The 16816-nt window shown below is 46.7% G+C and overlaps 1 pseudogene; it reads right to left on the bottom strand.

Moving 5' to 3' along the window:
* Window positions 1–3059: 3059 nt before the first annotated feature.
* LOC101591071 overlaps window positions 3060–16816 on the bottom strand; it is a 28690-nt pseudogene continuing 14933 nt past the window's right edge.

Genomic DNA, 16816 nt, shown 5'->3' with positions numbered 1-16816 from the left:
GTACCCTTGCCCACACTCCACCTCTGCTTTTGGGCTTCTGTTTTCCCTCAGTGATGACGTTAGCCAACGTTTATTTCCTACTGGGCTCCTGGCACTGATATTCTTGTTCAGTCCTCAAGATGTGAACATCACTACTGCTTTATAGGTGAGAAAACTGCCTCTCAGGCACCTCACACAAGCTAACAAGAGGCAAACTTGAAATTCCCACAGTCTATCTGTTCCTAGAGCCCATTTGCCCTTTTTTAAACTTCCTTAAAATTTTCTGGACTGGGGATGTATCTCCGGTGGTAGAGTATTTGCCAAGCCTAACCTAATCTCCAATGCTGCTCAAAAAACCCACAAAAACCAAAAAACTTTAGGTAGACACACATGAGTGTTCCAATACATACACCTAGTCTCATCACAAGGGATTACTTTGTAATCTGCTGGCAGTTTTAGACTTAGCTATGCCATCCCTCCCTAGCAGTCTCCTCCCACTCCAGAGCTGATGGCAACAGCTACCCTTTGCCTTTCCCAGCAGAGAGCCCTTTACAAGCACGGCCTCTGGCGTGCACACAGCCCAGGCTTTGCAGAGGCAGGAATAGGACTCAGAGTGTTTTGATTATAGAACCGTCTTCCTTGTAGCCCCTAGCTCACTCTCCTTGGTCGAGTGGTGCCCATGTGGGAAGTCGTGCAGATGCTCCTAGTCCTCTAGAGAGCCCCAGGAACCCCAGCTGCAAGCCTTGGCGGCCTAGCCAGCCCAGTGCACACTGCCTGGGGGCAGCCCTTGCACAGGGCCAAGCCCTGTTTTGCTGGCTGAAAAGTATTATGAGTGTGTGTGTGTGTGTGTGACTTAATAATTTGAAAACACCCTGATCCAGCTGCTGAGGACAGACCTATTACTGGCTCTTGTGGGGTCACCAGGGAAATCTCATGAGCTTGTGTCTTCTGGTGGGAGAGCCAGTATTTGTAGCCCTGTCTGCTATTGTTCAAAAATGGACAATTTTTGTTGCGTTTTTAACTCCTTAAGCCTCACAAGATTTGAAAAAAGAGCTATAGGAGTGAGCAGTCAACAGCTGAGATCCTGTAGTTCCTGCAGGGCTAACCTGCTCCATGTTAAGATGACAGTGGTGACATAGTTCTCATTTACGGAATACTTCCATGTTTTGGGCATCAGAGTTTCATTGGTTGATTTATGTTGATTTATGTATATCATTGATCTGTGTTCAGCATCTCATTTAGTCAGCTCTGTGAAATGGGTGCTGTTTTTTACTCTTGCAGATGAGAAAGCCAGGTACTAGGTTGGGCAACTGGTTCAAAGTCATGAGTTAATGAGTAACGGAGCACAGATGTGACCCAAACTCACCTCAGGGCTTGTGCCCTTGACTCCCACACCTCCTGACTCTGGGAAGGGCTCAGGGGCCCCACCCCTGCATGCCCTTCAGCTCTCCCATCCCAGGGGAATAGCTGCTGTGTTTATCTGGTTGGCCTTCTGCGCTACCTTTCCTATGGGGGTTTCTCGGGGCTTCCTGGGGGGAACCTCCTGCCCCTCCCTAAGGTCCCAAGGGTTGTGTGGTCTGACATCAACTCTGGATCCAGTGGTGACCATGTGGCCTTTGTCTGGCCTTTGAGATCATCAAATCCTCCCTGCCCAAGTGATTGGTTGCCTCAGTCATTGACCCTGGCCTAAGTCCACGGCGTTGTCCCTGGGCAAGGTGTACAGGACACCACAGGGAACTCCTAATGCAGCAAAGCACAGCAAGTCTCTTGCCCACACCGCAGATGGCTTCTTAGCACAGCTCTGTCTGCCACTTGTCTTTTATTTGAAGGCCCAGTGTGAGAGGCCCCAGTTTGATGTGGTCTGCTAAGAATATAATAACACATCTGTTAGAAAAGTCACTTAAGAGGGCACAGAACATCTAAAATATCCACTGCATTATCCGACTGTTAAAGCCTGCTCCAGTTTGATCAGTCCTGCAGTTAGTCCACCTTTTCTCACTTGGCAAGGAGAGCCGGTGTTTAAAAAGCTGACATTCGTTCTCTGTTCTGGAGCTTGAGAAGCCATAACTGGCTCTCCTAAGAGCAGGAAGTCACTATGTAAGTCAGAGCCCTCTGCAAAGACTTTTCCAACCAGATGATTGAACTCATCACTCGATGACTGGCCCCTCGGCTGGTTCCTCAGCGTGGAGACACTGTGGCTGGTAGATGTCCTGAAGGATGCCAGTCAGCTGCAACCAAGGCAATAAGTCACGCCGAATCATGAGGTGGAACTGGGTGTCCCCAGGTCCCCCTCAGCTCAGAAAGATGTTCACATGCCCTGGGGGCCGCATCCAAACCTGCTCAACCGCCCCACCATGTAAGGCCGAGAAACCCCGGGGGCGCCCCGTTAGACCTTTACTTCTGCATGGATGCAGCAGCAGGGTCAGAGGCCCGGGGAGGCGGTGGATCAGCACAGATAGCTGCGGCCTTGTCCCTGAGGCGTGCTGAGTTCTCCTCAGAAGTCCCTGAGGCGTGCTGAGTTCTCCGGACCTGCAGGAGATCCAGTAGGTGTGGGGTGAGGGCATCTTGGGCCCCAAAAGACCTATGTTAATGGAAACACAGAATTTGGATATGTTCAAGGTATTTTTTGTGTGATTCAAAGTTTGTACCTGATATACCCTTGATCAACAACCTTCAAATGTGTCTGTGGGAGGGAAGAGGGAGAGCTGGAGAGACCAAGGGAAGGGAGAAGAAAAGGAGAGGGGAGGGGAGGGGAAGGAAAAGGAAAGGTAAGAAAAGAGGAAAGGGAAGGGGGGGAGGAAAAGAAAGAAAAAGGAAAAGTAAACAAGAAAAGTCTTCACTGCTTAGCATCACATTCAGCATTCTTTGCAGTACAGCGCCAGTCTCTTTTTTCCAACGTTTCTCATCAGTCCAGAGGCATTAACGCTTCATCATTCTACCGATATATATATATATATATATATATATATATATATATATATATCAGTATATATATCCCCCCTCCCCTCCTCCTCTTTCATATAAGCTTATTGGAACTGGTAGAGAAAAAGGCTGTGGAGAGGGAGGGGGGCAGTCTGAGGCTACGTGGGCTGCCCCTCGTCCTCCTGGTACATCTGGCCGATCAGCTGTTGGCGCGCAGCTGCCTGGCGCATGCGCATCATGACGAGGCTCTCACAGTCCTCAGCACTGAGCCCTATGACAGTACTGGGTAGCTGGGGTTGTCCCTCCAGCCGGGAAATCTTCAGAGGGTTATTCACCAGGCCAACTTCATTCTGGAAAGCCAGCTCCGCAGCCTTGACAGTTGCAAACTCCACCAGGGGAGTGCCTGCTTGTTTACTGGAAAGCACCGGGTTGAGAACCTCACTGTACCTTTGTAAAAGTCCTCCTTCTTGCACTTCCATTTAAGCTTTAGCTTGGGAGTTCCTTTGCCTTTACTATTTACCACGTTTCTTCTCAGCCTTTGCTCACGGTCTCAGTATCTGCTCCTGGGTCAGCCTCTGCCGCTCCTCCAGCTGCTGGGAACCCTCTTCTTGTAGGCGTGCAATCTCTTCCTCCAGTATCCTGGTGCTCTGACCCTGCTCCTCCTCTTCCTCCTCCTCCTTCTCCTTTTCCTAGTCATCTTACTCACCTGGCTGTTTGCGCTCCATGGGGAGGACAGAGCACTGACTTGGAGTTGGAAAACCTGACAGTAAGCATGAGGCCAGTTTCCCAACTCTGGGGCCTTGTGGTAATCACTTCTCTCAAGTGATTTCCTCATCTTTAAAATGGGCATGAAAAGGTTCACTTTCTAAGGTTGTTTTAACATTTATTAATGTACTCCTAAAGCCCACTGTCCTCAAAACTCAATTGAGTGTCACACTATGCGACTTTGGCACCTTGCAGAGTTGACAGTACACAGGTGTTTGTTGGATTGCTGCATAGTCATTGCTGTACTCTGTCCCCCAGCGCTGGGAGGCCCCTGGGGCTGTAGAACTCTGCCCCTCACCCCTCAGAGGACGAGCCTACACAGCACATGGGTATCCCCACTTGCTTCCTGGTGGTGGCCCGAAAGACTAGACCGGGGCAGACATGTCATCCAAAGGATCGTCAAACGCCAGTGTCCAGCTGAGGTGAACTGTCCTAAAAACGTAACCGGAGTCCATGAGATTTTGGCTCCTATGAGTTTGCTCTCCAAGGAAGCTCCCCACACAGATGGGGCAGGAGATGAGAGCTGCTCCAGCTAGCTCATCAGGTTGGGCTGGGTTCAGGTGTGCAGCACAAGGGGCCCTGGCTGCAGAGGCAGGAGCTGGTGCAGAAGGAGAAGAGCAAGTGGCAGTGCTGAAAGATGAAACGGCTGGCTGAGTCTACTGCACAGGCCTGTGAGCCCAGCACTTTGGGAAGCTGAGACAGAAGCATCACATGTTCATGCCCAACCTGGGCAACCCGGCAATTTAGTGAGACCCTGTTTGAAAAGGGGGAGGCGAGGCTAGGGATGGAGCTCTGTAGGCTGTAGGCTCAATCTCCAGAACTACAAAAACAAAACACACAGAAAAGCTGCCCCAGTGCTAAAGAGCTTCCTATTCTTCTACAGAATCCAGGTCTACTTCATGCCCTGCAGTAGGATCCTGAATGATCTCTCGTCTTCACAGCTAACCCCTTCTTGTATTGGCCTTCTAGTCTGTCTAACCAGAAGAGCCCTCCCTTGAGTCTTGCTGGATCTCCGCCCCAGCAGTTGGGGAAGCCAGAGGTTCTGTAGCTAAACAACAGGTACAGGGCCAGGTGTGTGACCCAGGGTGTGCAAATTCTGGGTTTCTTAACCTGAGTATAAAGTGGACCTCTAGGGCCAGGGCACCCACCCTAAGGTTTCACACCAGGAAAGGTTGCTGTGTGGATCTCATGGCCACCTTCTTCCCCAGCCAGGATCAGAAAGGATGGTTTAGAAACTGGGTGAGTCGGCCCCCCAGTTCCCACCAACTAACTTCTCTTTCTGTGGCTAGCATTACCATTGCTCTTTAAGTGCGCACAGACAGCACTAGGAGCTCGAAATTGCCCACGGGGAGAGCTGCCTATGCACTTGACATCACCAAATGTTACAAATGAGCCCCTGCCCAAGTCAGCTGGCTAACATTGGTCAGCACGCTGCTGCCTAGGCCACTTGGGAGACAAAATGAATGACACCTGAATATGGCTCCATTTACAGCCGGGATGATTTCAACCTAATGGAGGAAGGACTGTGGTGGTGTGTAGAAGGAGAGAAAAACTACAGCCACCCCACGTGGACCTCAGCCAGGAGCTCCTAGCTGAGGATGAAGTGGCATTTCCTCAGTGCAGGCCGTACTCTGCCTTGTGAATCCACAGCTCATTTGCACTGCTTTTAACTAGGTCTAGGGAAAAGAAGCTGGGTTTCCTCTCTCCCCTCAAAGTAGCTCCTCAAAACTCTGCTCGGAGCTGCCAAGAGCTATGTACGGGCCCTGTGCGTCAGATACTTGGGCAAAGATTCGCTGCCCCTGGAGCTCAGCAAGATGGAGGCTGGCTCGGTGTGTTCCCCAGGGTCAGGGGAACTGCCTGGAAGCACCCTAGGTCTGGCTGTCCCCCTTGGGACCTAGGAACTACTCCTTCCCTTTGTGACTGTTGTGGGCAAGAGTCCAGGCATGGTTAAGAGGCCCAAGGCATGATGCTGCTGGTGAAAGCCGCGTTTGTCATGTACCAGCACACCCAGGCTTGCTGGCATGAACTTCGTGTCCTCTGGGGAGCTTGTTGAAGCCTAAGCATTTGGATTTGGTGAGTGTGGGCTGATGCCCCAGATTCTAACGGTACCTAGGTGCTTACGAGGCTGGTGAGCCTCAAAACTCCTTTTGCAGACCCAGGGGGTCAAAGCCAAACTGGACTGATGCTTTGGCATGAGCATTTCACATTTCAATCAAGTGTTAGACATTCAGGTTTCTTCACCCCGTCGTTAGCAACAATCCTGAGTACACAGATTCACAAATAAGGCTTTTCATTGTACCACGATTAGCACACCCTAATAATGGAAAGATCCGTATTTACTTGCTAAACTAGAGGATATCTAGATGATTAAAGATGGCACCAAAGTTTTTCTCTAAATACTGAAACAAACTGAACTGAAGACACTAAAGTTTTAGTAATGCGACTGCCACCAACTAGTCCAAGAACACAGGATTCTGTAGTTTCTGAATCTCCAGTTTTCATGCTCTGGCCCCCATTGGAGTTGCAGCAGCTTTTGGCTAAAGCAGAAAGCAACCCAAAGCCAGGCTGTCAGTACAGCAGCCGCCACTTCTTTCACCTCTTCCGTCCTGAGTAGAATTAAGCTAGTGGCAAACAAACAAGCAAAAAGCAGGCATTTAAGTATCCCATCTGAAAAGGAAGTTATCTTAAGGGGGCGCTGTGCGTTGCTAGACAATATTTGGGGATTTCAGTGGCCTTTGCATTCTCATCACAGGTTTCTTTCGCGGGCAGCTTAGCCACTTGGAGCCAATTTTCTCTTTTTAAAAAAATGAGGGAGGGCCAGGGAGATGGCTCATTGGAATAAGTGCTTCCCTGGCAAGCACAAGGGCCTGAGTTCAATCCCTGGTTCCGGGGGGGAAAAAAAAATGAGGGAGAAGGAGAGGGAAGGTACTTAATGCCTGAGGTAATGGCCATGTAGACATCCGGGCATCTGCGCACATAGCGCAAGCACTGTGCAGGAACCAAGCTCACCAGCTCAGCGCTGCAAAAATTACTATCTCTGAACTCCTGGGAGATTGTCTGCAAAACAAGAGTAAGCATGACCCCTAACTCTGCGATTGAGAATTAGATAAAATAATTGACATGAAAGTCACAAATATCCAGGATAACTTCATATCAAACAAAAATAGTCAAAAATTCTAACTGAACATAGAGAATCTCTGAGTCCACGCTGATACAAATAAGTGAGTGAAAAGCCACATGTAGTGGAATGTACAGGTAACCTCTGCACACAGGGGAACCAAGGCAGGGGCTTGAAAGCTCAAGCCCAGGCTGGGCAACTTAGCAATTTAGTGGAACTGTACCTAAAAATTAATATTTTTTTAAAAAAAGGTAGGAGTCACAACTCAGTACAAAAGCTTTGGGTTCAAGTCCAAGTAATAGAAAGAAAAAAGAAAAAGGCATACAAGAAAGTTCTATCTTGTACACTAACTGAATGTCAAATAATAACTGTGGAAGGAATGACGTCAGAGTGTCACCATTAGGCAGACTTAATAGTAGTATTGGAGTCAGTTAAGGATCGATGGATGACTCACACAGGATATTTGCATAGTTTTGAAGTACCTCCTCATAAGACCCCTATTAGTCACAAATGATAAAGCAGTACCTTAACAACTGTAGAAACTAGCAGATGCTTGCTTGTTTTAGATGAGTTCTCGCTGTGTTAACCAGGCTGGCACTGAACTTCTGGGCTCAAGTGATCTTTCCGTCTCAGCCTCCAAGTAAGTAGGACTCCAGGCATGTGCTGGCACATGCAGCTAAATGCTGCCCAGTCCTAAGGCCAGAACCCAAGCTGAAGCCTTCACACTGAGCTTTTTCACCAGCCCTGTTAAATTTTTATTTTCTATTTTGAGACAAGGTCCTACTAATTCACTAAATTGCCCAGGATAATCTCAAACTTTTGATCCTCCTGCTTCAGCCTCCCAGAGTGGTAGCATTACAGGCTTATGCCACCACTGCTGGCAGAGACACCAGTTTTTAATTAGATTAATTAAGGGCGTGTCCCTCATATAAGGCTTTGCGAAAAGTATAACCTCAATTTTACCATAAGGAAGACAGATCAAACTGCGGGATATTCTACAAGGCAGCAGCAGTTTGCTTCAAAAAGGCAATGTTATGGAACAGAAAGATTGTTTTCCAATAACATAGTTTTATTTTTTTACTTTTTTAATTTTACTACAAGGTCTACAGGGTCCACAGGGTCTCACTACATAGACTGGACTCATAGTGAGTCTCCTGTTCAGCCTCCCAAGCACTGGGATTACAGGAACACACCATCACACCCACTCAGTACGCTCTTGGGGCAGGACTGGCACGGCAGGCCGGGAATCAAACCCCGGCTGCTGTGCTCTGCCTAAGCAGGCGCTTTAGTCCACTAAGTTATCTGGCTGGCCATATATTTTTATTTTAAAGAAGAAAAAAATCAAAATAACATAATAAAAGGGTGGGCTGTGAAGATAGTTCAGCGGAATAAGTGCCTGCCTGGAAAGCACAAGGTCCTTAGTTTGATTCCCCACTACCACCTCCTCTACCACCAAAAGAAAAAGGGTTTAGAAGATAATAGGGTAACAATGGTTAATACATTGCATACTGTCATCTTTAACTTACTCAGAGTAGAAGATATCAGCATTTAATTGTCCAAACAATATTAACACAAACCCCTCTTTTCAATGAACTGAAAGAAATTAGCAGTATGCCTCTCTATCCCTTTTTCCTTCTTTTCTCCATTCCCCATCCCAATCTGACCAGTTTCTCTTTCCTTATGAAGTGAAACAGAAAGATTTGGGGGCTCTTCTGAGTATTCAAAGTCAACAAACAAATGCAGCATGCAGCTGTGGCTCTCTTTGTGAATGAGAGGCCCTACAGGCCATCAGGACAACCTGCAGAAGTCTGGGTAAGGTGTATGGAGAAAAGCAATGTATTTGCACAATGTTAACATCACGATTAGGTCATTGCATTGTAGTTTAGAAGGGCAGGCATTTTAGGACAGGATTTCTAGGAAACATAAATAACTGCTTAACGGTAAAATCAAGTCTGTGACTTACTTTTACATAGTAAAGGAAAACAATTAGAGAAAGATGATAGGCATAGTGGATGTGAACAAATGCTAAATTTTCAGGGTCTGAAAATGGGTGTCTGGGAATTCGTTGCTACTTTAGCAACTTACATACTGAACAGCTATTGAAAGTGGTTGCTGTTATATTAATCATAATAGAACTCTGAGTCCATTCTAAAGGGTTTAAAAGCCAGAAAACTAGTTTAACTTCAACATAGGGATCTGCTAAAGACATGTTTTGATTTTACATTATAAAATGTAAATCTCACCAGCCCTCTCTTTTTTAAAAATTAATTTTATTGGGAAACAAATAGCAATGAGACAGTTTCAAAACATGTTAGTAGGACAGTTACAATAATTAATACACTGCATGTTGTTTTCATAGTAGTTATTTCCTTTCCTGGGTGGCCCCATAATCTCTTTGATCAGAAATTTTGGTATATGATATCCTGTCCAAATGCTATTAGTACAAATATTTCTTCTCATTGAATTAAGGGAAAGTACCTGTATATCTATCCTATTTTGTATATACAGATACAAAATGGTCCTTCATTTATATCCCCTTTTTTGTTTAGTTTTGTCAGAGGTGGGTATTCTTTTTTATTTTTTTGGTGGAACCGGGGCTTGAACTCAGGCCCTTGAGCTTGCCAGGGAAGCACTTATTCCACTGAGCCATCTCCCCAGCCCCCTAGAGGTGGATATTCAATTGCCATTTAAATACTGTAGGTGCATGAATTCAACAAAATAATCTGATGTAGTCCAGTAGTCCATAATAGTAGTGGGTTATCTGTAGGACTGGCAATGTCAGAAGTTGTTGACTTGAGCCGTTTACAGCTCGGCATATTAATATGGCTTTACTTTATATCCTGTAACTCAGTTGTGTCCCAAAATTTCTGATCAAGGAGATTATGGGGCCACAGAGGAAAGTGATGGATGATGTAGAGTGTGCCTAAGGAGAGTCACATGGAGAGAAAACATTCTCTCACACTTTTGCAGAGAGCAAACTGGTCAAGCAATGGTTGTGACTCATCTACACGGCTGACACTGACAAAGGATCTACAAACTGCTGTACAGGGTTTCAGGGTATATCCTGAGGGGATGTGACTGACCTTGTCAGATACAAAAGTTATATTTCTTGTTATATAGGTCTTGCTTTATCTTGGTCTTAACCAGCCAACAGAAAAGTATAAAAACAAGGTACAAATAGCCTTCTCTCTTTCATCTGGATTTAGTTCCGCTTGGCGGCTCTCGTCCAGGAACAGGGCAGGAGTGCACGTAGGTTTCCAGGAAGTGTGTGCTGGGGTGGGCAGCATGGTGCACAGAGAGGGCCCAGAGGATAAAAGGGGCTGCTGTGTGCCAGAGGTAGGGCTGTCTGCCAGCTCCACACACCACCATAAACAGGCCATCTCAGCTGAAGGGTTTCGTCTGCACCCTGTTTCTGTCTGTTTGCAGGACATCTGTGTAAAAGAGAGCCTTTAGCCATGACAAAATGCCGTACGGTAGATCAGCCCCACACCTGGACCCACAGAGCATGTGGCTTTGCAGTTGAGGGGCAGTCCCTGGAGTCAGCCTGAGCGCTCCCCACTCCTAGGGGCACCAGCTACGAGCAGGCAGCTCAGGGAAGTTCATTTAACCTCCACTTTTGCCATCTATTCAGTGGATAGCTGTATGCAGGGATGACTGTAATATGCAACAAAACACACAGGGATAATGTCAGGTAGGTGCAGAGTGCCCATGAGGGTTGGATGCCCCTGCAGCCTAAAGCGTCTTCCAGTGTGAAAATGATCTTGTTAGGATTATCACGAAATCTTCTAGCATCACAGTAATTCTATTAGAATATGCTGTACCTTCCCCTCTCTCCTATACCAGGGCACCTTCCGATGACACGGATCACTACCTGCTTTTCATGTCCATCTGATGCTGCCTCCTATTGGCTCCCCTTCCCTTCCCTCCCCTTAGCTACTTTCCTTTCCCTTCCACCTCTGGGTTTCCGTTTCCCAGGCGGAGTCCTGGGGCTTTCTGAGACTTCAGGATTTCACAAGAATTCATCCTGCCTGGGAAGCTCACCTAGAAAACAAGTGGGACTTAAATGCCAGGCTCTAGAGCTGGGCAGATGTTTTTGGTTTGCCATCTTGCCAGGAACCCTTGAGCCTGCCCAAATTCTGCTCCCCAAGCAAAGGCAGAGCAAGAGAGCAGCCTTGCTGTTGGAACTGTAAGACTACACCCAGGACCTCAGAGAGCACCTCCCCCGCCACTCTGTCCACAGTGGCCTTAGCCAAAACCAAGGAATGGAGGCTGGACAGGAATGTCTCACAAGAAAACTATGCCATCACAGTCCTCTCTTCCAGGTTCCCGCCCATGCCCCCACTTCTGCTGGCCTATTGGACACCTCCAGTTAGATGACCCATAGCCTCATCCTCACTAATAAAACGATGTGTGCCAAATGATGGCTCACCCCTCCTCCCCTGGGGTAGTGTCACAAGCCAAGTCAGAAACTTGAAACCTCCTTTTCAGCCCCTCTAAAGCTACAAGGTCCTCTCACTGCAAATCCAGTGTGGTTCTTAGCTGCATCTTCCTCTTTGCAGCCTCCCATGTTGACATGCAGGGCTTTATGATCCCTCCCCTGGACTGACTCAGCAGCCTCCTAATTCCTAATTCATCTTCCTTTTGCTACCTCCCCCTTGTTTCTCTCTGTATTAAGTGTAAAGTCACTGCCGACACAGGCACACTCTCACCACCATGTGGCCTATGGTGACTCCCTGATGACTGTGGGGTGGACTCTTACATAGCTGTGTGCAGCCCCAACCTCTCCACCTTTGGCTCGCCCAGACTCCTCCCCCTGCGTACCTGGCCACTCACCTCTTCCCCAGTTACTTCTTAACCCATAGCTATTGGCCTTTGATCAAGGTCTTCTCTTGTCTGGACTTCTTTTTCTTCCTCATTTAACCCAGGGGATGCCTATTTACTCTTTTTTTTTTTTTTTTTTTTTTTTTTTTTTTTTTTTTTTTATGAGCGGAATATATTTATTGAGAGAAAGAAAACTCCTGTCCAAGAAAGGGACAGGTGGGGGGCCCGAGTGGGTAGTTCCCTGGGAAGCTGTCTCTTCCAGGGACTTTTATAGTGTAAAACCATGTGAGGCTAAGGTAAAGGGAATGGGAACTTGCTTAGGTGGGCAGGAGGTGAGACAAAACTATGGTCAACCATGGGATTACATATGGGACAGCGTCTTTTCCTGTTGGGGGTTGGAATGTGGGACAGGGTCTCTTTCTGTTGGGGGTTGGGCTAGTGATGCACTTGTGTCTTTCCACGTGATTGATACCTATTTAGAATATCAATCCCAGGTGCTACTCCTTTAGCATTGTTTGGCCTTTAGGTCTTTAGGTCTGTTTCACAGCAGGAGCATCTGCCCCTCCCACAGTTGCAAGGCATCTCATCTTCTGTGCTGTCTCCTTCAAGAGCCTGGCCCTGTCTGACTGCCTATAATATTTTTATCTAACTCGGCTGCCTGCAATACTCCCCCCTCTGAAGAAGTAACCTGAACTGCCGTGAAGGGAAATATGGGCGAAGACCACTCTGGCTTCTTCACGCTGAAATGGGTGGTAGTTGTTGACTGGTAGTCAGATATATTCTTCACAGGCTTTATCCAAAGGCCCTCGATAGATGACAGGCATTTTTCTCTTGGGTAGACGTATAGCTTTGAGTCTGGAGGAGACAAAGCCAAAGAAACAAGTCAAATAATCACAACAGGATAATTAAGAAAAAGATGAGTTAGAACTTTTTGTAGGTCTATTAGCAAATATCTCTTAAATGTGAGGTTTAATCTCTTCTATCTTTTATGGCCACTGTATATTGTCTCAAACAATCAGTTTAAAAAAAATCCCCTTCTATGGAAGGAAAAATGCCCTCTTCCCCTCCTTAGTCCTCCCAGAGCAGGTGCTGGGTATCTTTGTTCTTCTAATGCATTACTCTGTCCTGCAGTGAGTGCTTATGTGTTTGTACTGTGTTTGCTTTTTGAGGTCAAGGATTCTGCCCTGTTGACTTCTGTTCTCCCAGGAGTGGACATAGTAGGGCTTCCAGAAGGGAAGTGGCCAGCTGGAATTGTTACCTGCACCCTAGTACATTGAATGGGTGCTAAACACACAGAGTTTTGTCCTTTGCCCTTCATAATCTGCTAAATATAGGGAGGGTGATTCTAGGAAAGTGCTCAAGGCTACAGATTCACCTTTCTCTTGTGCTTCTTTCACTTGACCTTATATTTATGCCTTTTCCCTTTTCAGGTGGGGTGGGGGTCTGAACCCAGAACATTTGCACTGAGCTACATCTCTAGCCCTTCTTTTATTTATTTAATTTTTTCTTTTAGACAGGGTCTCACTAAATCATGAAGTTGCCATGGGTTGGTTCAAACTTGTGCCCCTTCTGTGTCAGCCTCCCACACTGCCAGGACTGCAGTGTGCTCTGGTACCCCTGGCTTTGCCTGCCCTTCTGATCTCGGGGGTGTCTCTAAGCCATGACGAGTACTGTGTTCTGGATTTTCTGGCCAGGGAAATGTGCTTGTTTATGGGTTCTGAAGGAGAGATGGTCTTGCTATTGTCCTTCGAGGATTCTCTTAAAAGCAAACAACTATCAATGCCTGAGATACTGACAGGTGACATTTGTGTGTACCAGAGCACACTGCAGTCCTGGCAGTGTGGGAGGCTGACACAGAAGGGGCACAAGTTTGAACCAACCCATGGCAACTTCATGATTTAGTGAGACCCTGTCTAAAAGAAAAAATTAAATAAATAAAAGAAGGGCTAGAGATGTAGCTCAGTGCAAATGTTCTGGGTTCAGACCCCCACCCCACCTGCCGTTTGTGTCCACGCCTGGTCATGATATTTGGAGCCAGGATTTAACCAGCCTGTCACTCGACAGCCTTCCTTCTAAATTCTTCTGCATTGAATTGGTTTCAGTTTTTCCAATCACAGTCCTGGTGGCAGCCATAGCCGAGCTGCCTCTCCATGCCTCCTGTGCTGCAGGGGCTCAGCCTGGCCCTTGGAACCCGTACCTGCTGGCAGGTGCAGCTCACAGGGGGCAGGCTCCACGGGGCACTGGCCTCGAGCCTCCTGTGCATCAGCCCAGCTTTCCTCCATCTGCACAGCCATTTGGGCCTGGGCTCATGACTCTCACAGGGACTGTCCATCTGCCCCTTTGCTCCAGAGAGGAAGGACTTCTTTGTATGCAGCGAGCCCTTCTTTCAGAGCCACCTGCCTGACTCAGGCTGTGGCAGAGCTCTGAGGTAGTGGAGCTCCCTGTCGCATAGACCTGAATATTATTTGCACACTCACCTTGCCCATCCCAGGAATAAACCCGCACAATTCTGATTTGGATCCAGAACTGTGGATATGATAAGGCTACATTAGGAAGGTATGAGTATTTTCAGGATGAGAACTGTGGTCTTCGGAAAGCTACTATGATTTCTTTAATGGCTAATTATTTGACTTGGGAGCATGGGGGAAGAAGACAATAATACGCACACCATGTATAAAGTTTAAAAGGTAAAGAAGAATATTCAGTGAAAATTATTTTTCCTACCTCAGTTCCATAGGCCCTTATCCTTGAGGTAACCAGTATTGTGTGTTTGTGTCTGTGTGTGTGTGTGTGCCCGTGTACATCTGCACCTGTACACTGGGACTGTTCACAGGAGTATGTGACATATGTATGTTGATTTTAGAGAAGGAGATTTCATATACAGACACAGAGGCGCTGCTGTGTTCAGTTTCCTGTAGCTTCTACCGTACAGTGCCCTGTGCATATGGTTTACATAATGGGAGCCCATCGTGTCGCAGGTCTGGGAGCTGCACCCTGAGAGCAGGCCTACAGGATGTGAAGGAGCATCTGTCCCAAGTTGCTGCAGTTCGTGGCTATCTGTGGAATACCTTGGCTCATAGAAGCATCACTTTGATGTCTGCTGTCATTTTTGTGTGGCCCTCTCTTTGTGTGCCATGTCTCTATCTGAATTCCCTCTTGTCATGAGGGTATTAGTCATCCTGGAGGGGGGTGCAGCCGAGTGATCATTATGCCCTTTAACCTCTGTACATACCCTGTCTCCCAGGCAGGCTGTGTTTGAAGGTGTGAAGGGTTAAGACTACAGCATTTGAATTTGGAAGGGCACAAAATTTAACCTGTAATGCACAGGTACTTCTGTATATGCTAATTTATATATAAAGGCTGGGGCTGGGTTCAGATAGTCCAGAACCTTCCTGAGACTTGAGCTCCAGGTTCAGAGAAGTACTGGCCAGCTCAGGGGTGGTGGAATGATGGGAGCTTGAGGGTAGAGGACAGAGCCTCAAACGCTGAAGGAAAACTTGCATCTCAAGACCAGACCTAGCATGGGTGTGACTGTTGATATTTCTCCCTGGTATACTTCCTGTAGGGTTACCTGTTCAGCTTGTGAAGTGTGGAACCCCCGGTTCAGTTTTAGAAGGCTCTGAACTTGCTGAGTGTGTGAAGGTATCTGAGGTCAGTCAGATTACAGCATGAAACTTCTTTTAGAATCACTACTAGCCATGGAACACCTCCCCCAGGTCCTGCTTGCCAGGCAGCCTGACTCATGAGAGGTGAGTTGCCTCCAGCCCTCTCGAGCCCTATGCTCACTGAATCACGGTATCTTTGCCTTGTGGGAGCCCTCAGCAGTCATGTTCTTGCTAACTGAAGAACTCGAAGCACAGGGAAAGGAAGTGACTGATCCACACTCGCAGAAGGAGGTGCTGCAGGGCCTGGACTGGCATCCCTTCTCCCAAGCAGGCAGGCGCCGTGACTCATGCCACAGACTCATGGGCATCTGGTGCTGAAAAGCCTGAGGAAATCTCCTATTCCTGCCCTTTTAGTTCTCACAGCCCCACAGAGAAGACAGCCATGAGAGTGGCACAGTACTTTGTATCTGTAAAATCTGTAGAAATAAAGAGATTAATAAAAATATAAAATGTGAGAGTGGTGAAGGAAACATTCATGGTGGCCTCTTCTGCAGGAGCCAGAGGTTGCTCCAAGGAGGGGCGAGCATCTGAGCTGTGACCCAGAGAAGTCCCCAAGGGGCTTCACTGTCTTCCCATCAGGACTGACAAATTAGAACAAAACTCTTCACTCTGTCAGTGGGTTCTTTTGCTGCACAAAAGCTTTTTAATTCAAGACGATCCCAGTTGTTTCTAATATTTCCTGTGCAATCAGGATTTTGTCTTTGCAATTCAGTCTTTGCCTACACCTATGTCTTCAAGAGTTCTACCTATCCTAGTTTCCAACAGATTTTTTCCATATTAATATTTAGATCTTTGATCCATTTCAGTGTCAGTTTAGTGCATGGTGAGAGACATGAGTCTAGATTTAATTAATCTTCGGTGTATGGAAAGTCGGTTTTCTAGCACCACTTATGAAAGCAGCTATCTTTATTCCAGTGAAGATATTTGGTCCCTTTGTCAAAGATAAGGTGGCCAAGTGTGCTTAGCTGTTTCTGCATCTTCTGTTCTGTTCTACAGATCCTTGAGTCTGTTTCTTTGCCAGTACCATGCTGTTTTTATTACTGTGGCTTTGTAGTATAATTTCAAGCCCAGGATTCGGAAGCCTCTTGCCTTGCCCTTATTGTCCAGAATTTGTGTTTGGTATCCTAGGTCTGTTCTGGTTCTGTATGGATTTTAGGATTATTTTCTCTAACTCTGTGAGGTGGGATATTGGTATTTTGACTAGAAGTGCAATAAACTTGAGTAGCAGTTTTGGAAGTATGGCCGTGTTCACTATATTGGTTCTGCCTACCCAAGAACAGGACATAGCTTTCCATTTTCTCATAGCCTCTTCTATAAAATTAAAATTATTATCTATAATTATAATTTTAAAGAGTACTATAATTTTCAGTGTAAAGATATTTAACTTCCTTCATTAGACTGATTCCTAAGTACTTCATTTTACTTGATGTTATTGTTTCCCTAATTTCTCTCTCAGTGAGTTTGTTATTTGTGTGTAGTAATTAATTGACTTTGTATCCTACAATGCTATCAAATCTGGTTATTAAATCTAGGAGTATTTGGTGGA

The sequence above is a fragment of the Octodon degus genome, unplaced genomic scaffold, assembly GCF_000260255.1.
Source record: "Octodon degus isolate 3935 unplaced genomic scaffold, OctDeg1.0 scaffold00185, whole genome shotgun sequence".
Lineage (NCBI taxonomy): Eukaryota > Metazoa > Chordata > Mammalia > Rodentia > Octodontidae > Octodon > Octodon degus.
Note: the sequence above shows the minus strand (reverse complement) of the source record. Positions and strands in the feature narration are given on the sequence as shown.